The sequence below is a fragment of the Berghia stephanieae genome, chromosome 2 (genome assembly GCF_034508935.2).
Source record: "Berghia stephanieae isolate SIO BIC M18660-M18661 chromosome 2, UCSD_Bste_1.3, whole genome shotgun sequence".
Classification (NCBI taxonomy): domain Eukaryota; kingdom Metazoa; phylum Mollusca; class Gastropoda; order Nudibranchia; family Aeolidiidae; genus Berghia; species Berghia stephanieae.
In genome coordinates, this window is record NC_088361.1 from 46,785,273 (window position 1) to 46,793,865 (window position 8,593).

The following is an 8,593-nucleotide window of genomic DNA, read 5'->3' on the forward strand; positions in this document are numbered from 1 at the left end:
ATGTGTATTCGATCGTCAATAAATATATTATGTTAACTTTAAGATTTAACCCGACAAAAACCGACAACGACATAATATTCATGGGCGGGGTAGCCAAGACTGGCCTCAGTAAGTAAAATCCAATCGTTGTGAAGGAAATGACAGGCCCTGTCACTGCCGCAGGGTGTTTTCAGCTTTGATTTTTATAAATTTGCCGACAGAAAAGAAAAGATGTTTCAGAAATTGCGATTTAAATCCTATTTTATTTGCGGGTGAAAATCATTGACATTGCACTTTGTTTGGTAAAAATCGGTAAAAAATTACGACTTTGGTGATGAAAAATGACTTTGAAGACAATCATTGTAAACTTTTAAAAATATTATGAATAATTTATAACTCCCTTATTTGTGGGTCGATTTTGTCATTCGAGGTATCAATTTTATTGTAATAAAGAGATAGGAACTTCAGAGTTATTTTTTTTGATGCAAAATTATTACTTTGTAATTTTAGCACCAAGAAAAATAGTCGGTAAATAAATTTGTAACACCTCTTTGATAGACCGCCAGGGTCCGTTCGTGTAGGATTGTGAATCAAGCGTCTCAAAGTCTTCGACCAATCACAGGCTATCTATCCAGCTGGCCGAAACAAAGACGCTTCTCCCCGTCGATGTATTACGCTATTGTTATGCAAGGAATATAACACCTTATTGAGTAGGCCTAAAAGCTAAAATCTAAAAGTAAAAAATATAATTCTGAGGAATTTGAAAGTCACATTGCTGAAATCAGCTTGAAAAAAGAAGTACATTGGTCTTTGTTTCATAAAAATCGGTTGAAAACCAACTGTTTTACAAATAAATTTGATTTTAAAAATTGCTTTTGTTTATTTTAGCTTTTTTTAGCAACTTTTTTATTTATCGGCCGATTTTCTTGATTTTTATATCATTCTTTATATCTCAAAGAGACGAGATCAGTGATATACTTTGTTTGTTTCAAATGTAACTAGAACATAATTTGGCTTTTTTACCTATCGACCATGCCTGGATAATTTATTCAACAACGTGGCGATGTGACGCAACTATTCCATGGCCGTCTTCCACTGCCTAAACGATGATTCAATTCATCGTTGACGGCTGTTGACACGTGAGCTGTCAGAACGACCAATCGTTGAGGGGTCAAGATGCTCAGTAGCCAATCGTTCTTCGGTCAAAAAAATTAAGAACTCACGAGAACAAAAGTTTGAAATTTGGTGATGGACGGACCTATGAAATCGTTTCTGGGCGGAGTTTAGCCATGAGTGACCCCCCTCGGGGTCATTGAGAGCGTAACGGACAGCAATGGGGTGAACCGAATTTCCGTGGAAGTAGGTGGACTGTGTTTGCATAATATATACAAACCACCTAGAGCGACTTGGACTACACCACCGGTACCGGTGGTCAGCCATCCTTCCATCTGCCTGGGAGACTTTAATAGCCACCATCACGAATGGGGCTACCGAGACTGCAATGAGGCAGGAAGACAACTCCGCTCATGGATGGACTGTAATGATCTACACCTAGTGTACGATCCTACAGCCAAGGGTACCTTCCGGGGTACCCGCCATAAGAAGGAGTATACTCCAGACCTCACCCTCGTAACGAAAGGCGCGAACGGTGAACCGCTGCAGGTGAAGCGGACAGTCCTCGGGGACTTCCCGCATAGCCAGCACAGGCCGGTTCTTGTCACAGCTGGGGTGACAATACCGAGGGTGCAGTCTCTCCCACTTTGCAGATGGAATTTCAGGAAGGCTGACTGGGAGGAATTCAGTTCCTATATCGAGCAGGTCTGCCCTGCCATTCCTCCCAAGTCCAAGAATATAACCAGATTTAGTAGGCTACTGGTTAAGAGCGCTCAACGCTCTATTCCACGGGGCAAACGGAAATTCTACACCCCTTGCTGGACAGCAGAGTCGGAAGAGCTGTACCGAGAGTACCAGCAGACCCAGTCCCAGGACACAGCCGATAGACTACTTCAGTCTCTGGCAGAGGGAAGGAAGCAACGGTGGCAGGAGACCGTGGAAAGTCTCGACTTTACACACTCCAGCCGCCACGCTTGGCGTTTGATAAAGAAATTGGACCCAGATCGGAATTTCGCGAAGGCTGCACCGGAATGCGAGGCAGACACAATTGCCAAGAATATTAAGAACCGTAGTAAGCGGGTCCCTAATCAGGCTTTTGAGCGCGGTGTCCGCAAGGCGTACCGTACGATTTTGGACTCGCTACCTGCGGAGGAGTCGGACTGGACGGCCCCGTTCAGTCCCCGAGAAGTGGGTGCAGCCATTAGCGAAGTAAAGAACGGCAAAGCAGCAGGGATAGATGGTGTATATCCCGATATGGTGACGCATCTGGGCCCCAGGGCACGGGCCTGGCTAGCAGAGGCAATGTCTGACATCCTTGCAAATGGAAAGCTTCCACAAGTGTGGAAGCACGCGAAGATAGTTGCCATTCTGAAGCCAGGGAAGCCGGCGAAGGAGGCAGACAGTTACAGACCCATATCGCTGCTGAGCTGTCTTTACAAATTGCTGGAGCGTGTTCTATTAAACCGATGGGGGCCGGTCCTAGACGCTGCCCTGCCACCTGAGCAGGCAGGCTTCAGGGAAGGGAGGTGCACCACGGAGCAGGTCATTGCCCTTACAGAGCATATTGAGCACGGGTTCGAGAGAAAACAGCAAACAGGTGCTGTGTTTATAGACCTATCAGCGGCGTACGATACGGTCTGGTGCGATGGGTTAATGCTCAAACTTGCAAAAATCATAGGTGCAAAAAGACCTTGAAGTTGTTCTCTTCGATCTTAGGGGAAAGGCAATTCCACGTCGCGCTGGGAGACGTCACGAGCAAAGTAAGGAAATTGAAGAATGGGGTCCCTCAGGGGTCGGTACTCGCGCCAATGTTGTTTAACGTTTACATTAGCGATATGCCGAACACTTCCTCCCTGAGGCTGGGATACGCAGACGACTGGGCACTCGTTACTCAGAGTAAAGTGTGGACCCGTCTCGAGAGCGTACTCAGCGAGGACGTCACCAGACTCAAATCCTACTTTGACAAGTGGTACCTGAAGATGAACACTTCAAAAACCGTGGCCACTGCATTTCACTTATGCAGTGGTTGGCACACCCGTAAACTGAATGTCCTAGTCGGGGACCAGCCACTCCCATATGAGCCGCGTCCAAAATATCTAGGGGTGACGTTGGATCGCAGCCTTACCTATCGGGTTCATCTCGAAGGGGTTGCCCGGAAGATAGAGAAGCGGAATAGTCTTCTGAGGAAGCTGGCGGGATCGACTTGGGGCGCTAGCCAAGCGCTCCTGAGAACATCCGCCCTGGCACTATGCTATTCCACCGCGGAGTATTGCGCTCCAGTGTGGGGTAGAAGCAGAAACGTTGAGAAGGTGGATGTAAAACTTCGCAAGTCGATGCACATAGTGTCGGGAACGCTAGCAACAACCCCTAGAGAATGGGGCCCGGTAATGGCAGCGATCCAGCCCCCCGATGTCCGGAGGGAGACCATTACGGGAAACTGGCTGAGTAAGATCAAAGAGAGAGGGAATGGGGATACCCCTCTCATGCGCATAATGAACGGTGCCCCCGTTTCGAGCCGAAATAAGTCCCGGCAACCCTTGTACGCAGAATCCCTGACTACGGACAGAGCTGCACATACGAGATGGAAGTCGGTTTGGACGAATTCAATCCCTCGTGGGGGCGGGGACCTACACTCCTCTAAGCTTGGTGAGAAGTTGCCAGGCTTTGATACCAGTAAGAGGAGACACTGGGTAGCTGCGAATCGGCTCCGGTCGAGGAGCTCCCTAACGGCCGGTGCGTTACATCAGTGGGGTCTAACTTCCTGTCCAATATGTCCACGCTGTGGGCAAGAACCCGAAACGGCAGAGCATCTAGTCGAAAGGTGTGTTGTGACGATGCTACCAGGCGGGTTCGCGACGGTGCACGAATGCGGACCGGACTTTGCTGATTGGGTCGATCGTCATAACATAATAGTGTGAACCATAAGAAGCTGCTGCCATGAGTGACCGTAGAAAACGAAAAGGCGACTACAGATATCAAAGAGTAGGCTTATATCATCAAAGGATGTCAACATGATTGACATGGCCATATAGGGAACTCATTATCTACTCCCCCAAAAAGAATCTAAACACGAGAGGGTTAACTCGACGTGTAATTATATGCAGATCTGATAACCCAAATTGTTATAGGCTCATTGTTGAAAATGTCCATTACAACAATGTTAAATCAAGCCTATAATTGCATTCGGTTATCAGATCTGTTTATATATGTACCTAGTGTTAACCCCTTAACGGTGGGGTTAGTATTTACTATCACCTGGTCAAACGTTGACCTGCGCCTATAAATTTGTGTTATGTGTATGGTTGAAATTTGTGTCGAAAAGGTTTGAGAGTTTTTCCCAAGGTGAAGGTCATTTAAATTGATCCCATCGCTATTTAAAGGACGAGTTTTCTGGCCAAAGTTTTTTCAGTACGTGTTTTTTTTAATCCAGAATACGGCAGTGAATTGGTTAAATTCAATTTACGGAGTCTGGCCGTCGCCATCGTTAACTCATAGCCTGACACATTCTCATTGTATTGGAATTCCTACATGACAACAATGCTACAATGGTGGTTAGTTTGGGCCAGATCGTTAACTTATAGCCTGACACTAGAACCTTCTAAGACTAATAGTTTGATGTCATTTTTAGGTTTGTGTAGCGTCTGTTGAGTTGTCGTTGGTAGAGCTCAAGGAAATAAATGATCCCATCTGTGTGTGCCCTGAGCCTGACACAAGAACCAACTAGGACTTAAAGTTTTACGTCATTTTTAATATTTGTGTAGCGTCTGTTGAGTTGTCGTTGGTAGAGCTCAAGGAAATAAGTGATCCCATTGTTTGAACTATTGAATACAACTCACGATTTGTTTCATTTTGTGGCCAAATACTTGTTTTATGGTGTCATTTTTTGGTCAGTGTCAGGCCGCAGCTTATAGCCTGACACTGACCAAAAAATGACATCAAAAAACCAGTCTTTGGCCACAAACGAAAACAAATCGTGAGTTGTATTCAATAGTTCAACCAATGGAATCCCTTGTTTCCCTGAGCTCTACTAACAACTCCCTAGACGGTGCACAAACCTTAAAAATGACGTCAAACTATAAGTCCTAGTTAGTTTTTCTGTCAAGCTCAGGGCACACACAGATGTGTTAGCCTTGGTCATGCTATGTTATGTTAACGATGACTACGGTCAGACTATAAGTTAACGATCTGGCCCAAACTAACCACCATTGTAGCATTGTTGTCATGTATGAATTCCAATACAATGAAAATGTCACTGGTCAATAGAGGCGTGGTCTGAAAGGCAACTTAAACCCCGGGTCAAGGTCATATAAAATTTCAATTTTCAAAAGGAAATTAGAAGAATTTTCATCAGTTTGGAATTGGGTTTGGTGATGAAAAAATAGATGAATGTCCTCTTTTGAAGTATCATAGTGAAATTATTCTGGCGCAGACGTGAGCTGAGAAAATCAATTAGATACATTATTGAGGGGCTTTCTTTTTTTTAGGCACAGGTCTTTAATGGTAACCCACTGCTCAACGCGGTTTTATAACGGGGTGAAGAACGTGTTATAGACTTAAGTTTTAGCCTTAAATATTAAACAAACAAGAACAAAATATCGAACAAGGAACATTTCGGGCTCAAAACCCTTCTTCAGTCAACAATATAAAAAAACTACGAAAAATACAAACAACAAAACAATAAAAACATAATTTGACATTACTAAAAAACATTTCTGAAGAAAAATCTGTAGTTTTGTTGTTGTTGTTGCTGCTGGCTGAAGAATGGTTTTGAGTCCGAAACGTTCCATGGTTGGTATTTTGTTCTTTAATAAAGCTGTTATGTTTATTTTCGTTAATTATTTTTTACAGTCCACGGCTTCTAGCAGCCTGTATAAGTTTGAAATTGAGCCTCAGATATAAATAAAAATAAAATTCCCTTTATTCATCCCCAAGGGGAAATTTGTATTTAGGCCCTATTCCAAGGGAAGACTGGAAAAAAAAAAAAAAACCATGCAGCGCCGCAAAGTGAGCTAGGGCGAAATGACATGCTCAATGCCACGCAGCGAGACCGGTAGTAGAACTGCTCGATACCTTTTGGGTACGAAGCAAAGACTGTAACCGCTGAGCCAGTTGTGGTTATTTTGTCTACGTTATGGTGGAGAATAAAGACTATTTCATTTATTGCAAAACATTGGGCTGGGGGGTCCTATTTCTCGTCATTTTATTTCTAAATTCACTCTCAGGGTTTTCGATTCATCTGGATGTAACACCGTTTGGAGACAATGGGTCACAATTCTCATAGTCTGGCTAATAGTAATAATTGATCATGTATAGTGTCCCGATAGCTCAGTTGGTAGAGCACTCGCAAGCAAAGGGACCAAGATCGATCCCGGGTGCAGTCGAGATTTTTTTTGGCCCCCCCCCCCCCTCCCACCCACCTGTCCACCCAGCAGTGATTGAGTAGCTGAGTCTGTTCGATCTGGCTGAAAGTACTGTGCGATAGACTAGCATTCTATCCAAAGGATATCAAGCAATTGCTATTGTCCGTTTCACGATATAGAAACCGGGATAAACTCCGGCTTAAACATGGGCCTAATGGCTCTGAAGGGCTTTTTTTTTCACTATCAGGGTTTCCGATTTATCCCGTATATCACCGTTTTGAGACGATGGGTCACAATTGTCATTTCTGACTAATATTAATACTCAATCATGTATAGTCAATATTTGATATACTGATAACTTTATCATTGTGTGTTTTACAGTTAAAATCAAATAAATATCATTTGGTATCATTTATAGATAGAACGAAGTTGACGTCACTCATGTCTTTGTTATTATCTTCTGCTTCTTCTTTTTTGTGTCAAACATGTTTATGAGTAAATCTCACTAAACTCCGGCTCCATGGGCCTAATATGGCTCTGAATGACTTCTTTTTTTTTGCTCTCAGGAGTCTGATTCAGCCTGACATAACACCGTTTTAAGACGATGGGTCACAATTGTCATAGTCTGACTAATAATGATACTCAATCATGTATCGTCAATATTTGACATACTGGTAACTTTATCATAGTGTGTTTTACAGTTAAAATCAAATAAATATCAATAGGTTGGTGCTACATAACAACTGCCGGACCAGTACTGGTAACTTGAAACCGACTGCAGTTCTAGTCCTCCATCGACTGGCTGGCATTGCACCTCCTCACATTCGAAGAGCCACTGCTTCCAAAGCCCAGAAATATAAACAGGAAATGGACCCAAGGCACCCCCTCCATGATCACAACCCAACAAGTAGACTGAAGTCGAGATCGAGCTTCATGACGGACGAAAGCAGCAACCCTGACAATGCAGCTGTATACAGACTTTCCACATGGAGGGAGTGGGGCCAATCATGCAAATGAAGCTGTTGAAGATCCGAGAGAAGAACTGCCCTACGGAAATTGAGCTCCCTAGGAATGAATGGGTAACACTGAACAGAGCACGAGCAAAAATTGAGAGAATAGCTGGAAGCATGAACAAGTGGGGGGCTGGCTGAGACTAGCTTGTGTACACGTGGATGCCCAGAGCAGACGGTGGAGCAAATCCTTGGAGAATGCCAGGATGGGTCCAACAGCACTGACCATGACCTAAAAGCCTTCTCCGCTGTGTTGGTTGGACCTTTTTTTCACTTTTCACATGAGCTGTTTTTGGCAACAGTTTAGTTTTTTAGTTTTTAAGGGTTTTACGGCACTTGCAACACATTAAGGTCATATCAGCGCCAGTAAAAAGGAAGAAAACGGGAAAGTAAAAAGTTCTAGAATTACAATTAAAGCACAAAAGAAAAGGCAAGACAAAGGGGAATAGGTTCAAATAGGGAACAGATGTAGATTCCAAGAGCACACAGTCAAAGTACTTAGTTTGAGATCACCTAAAAGTCGTATCCAGACACAAGCACATGTACCAACTAAGAGGAATACACTCAAATGTTTACCAATCATATAATATAATATGCAAACTAAACATAATACAATGCATAACAGAGAGATGATTTACAAGGGAAAAAAATATCATCTCCCAAAAGAATAACTATATATTTGACTGTTTCCCTCCCAGCCAAGGAACTCCGGCAAGGATCAGGACAAAACTAAGTAATCTCATACCAAGACAATGACAGGAAGCAATTGGAAAATGGGTATGGGGGGATAGAAGACACAGCATGTACCTCCCTGCCCACTATGGGAGGTCAGGATCCCCACCCATTTTTTTTTTTTTTGGCAACAGCGTGTGGCTTTAGTGTACACCGTTGTTTGTGAACAGCTGTGGATCGGTATGAGAAAGAGACTCCATCGGCCCACTATAACCGGTGGGGGGTGGGGGCGTCCACCATAGACATAGGGATAGAAGACCCCAAAGCTGTGGAACCGATGAACAATCCGCCGGCTCCAGTGGCCAAGGCTTTGTTTTTAAGGATTTTACAGCCCTTGCAACACATTTAGGTCATATCAGCGCCAGTAAAAAGAAAGATAATTGGATAATAAAAACAGTC

At 43.8% G+C, this 8,593-nt stretch overlaps 1 protein-coding gene across 1 annotated transcript in view; it reads left to right on the top strand.

Moving 5' to 3' along the window:
- LOC144963948 (uncharacterized) overlaps positions 1–1,107 on the top strand; it is a 27,017-nt gene extending 25,910 nt beyond the window's left edge. Inside the window, exon 12 of the mRNA XM_078897890.1 lies at positions 1–1,107. This exon is cut by the window's left edge and continues 311 nt beyond it. The gene's annotated coding sequence lies outside the window, so the exon portion shown is untranslated.
- Positions 1,108–8,593: the final 7,486 nt, after the last annotated feature.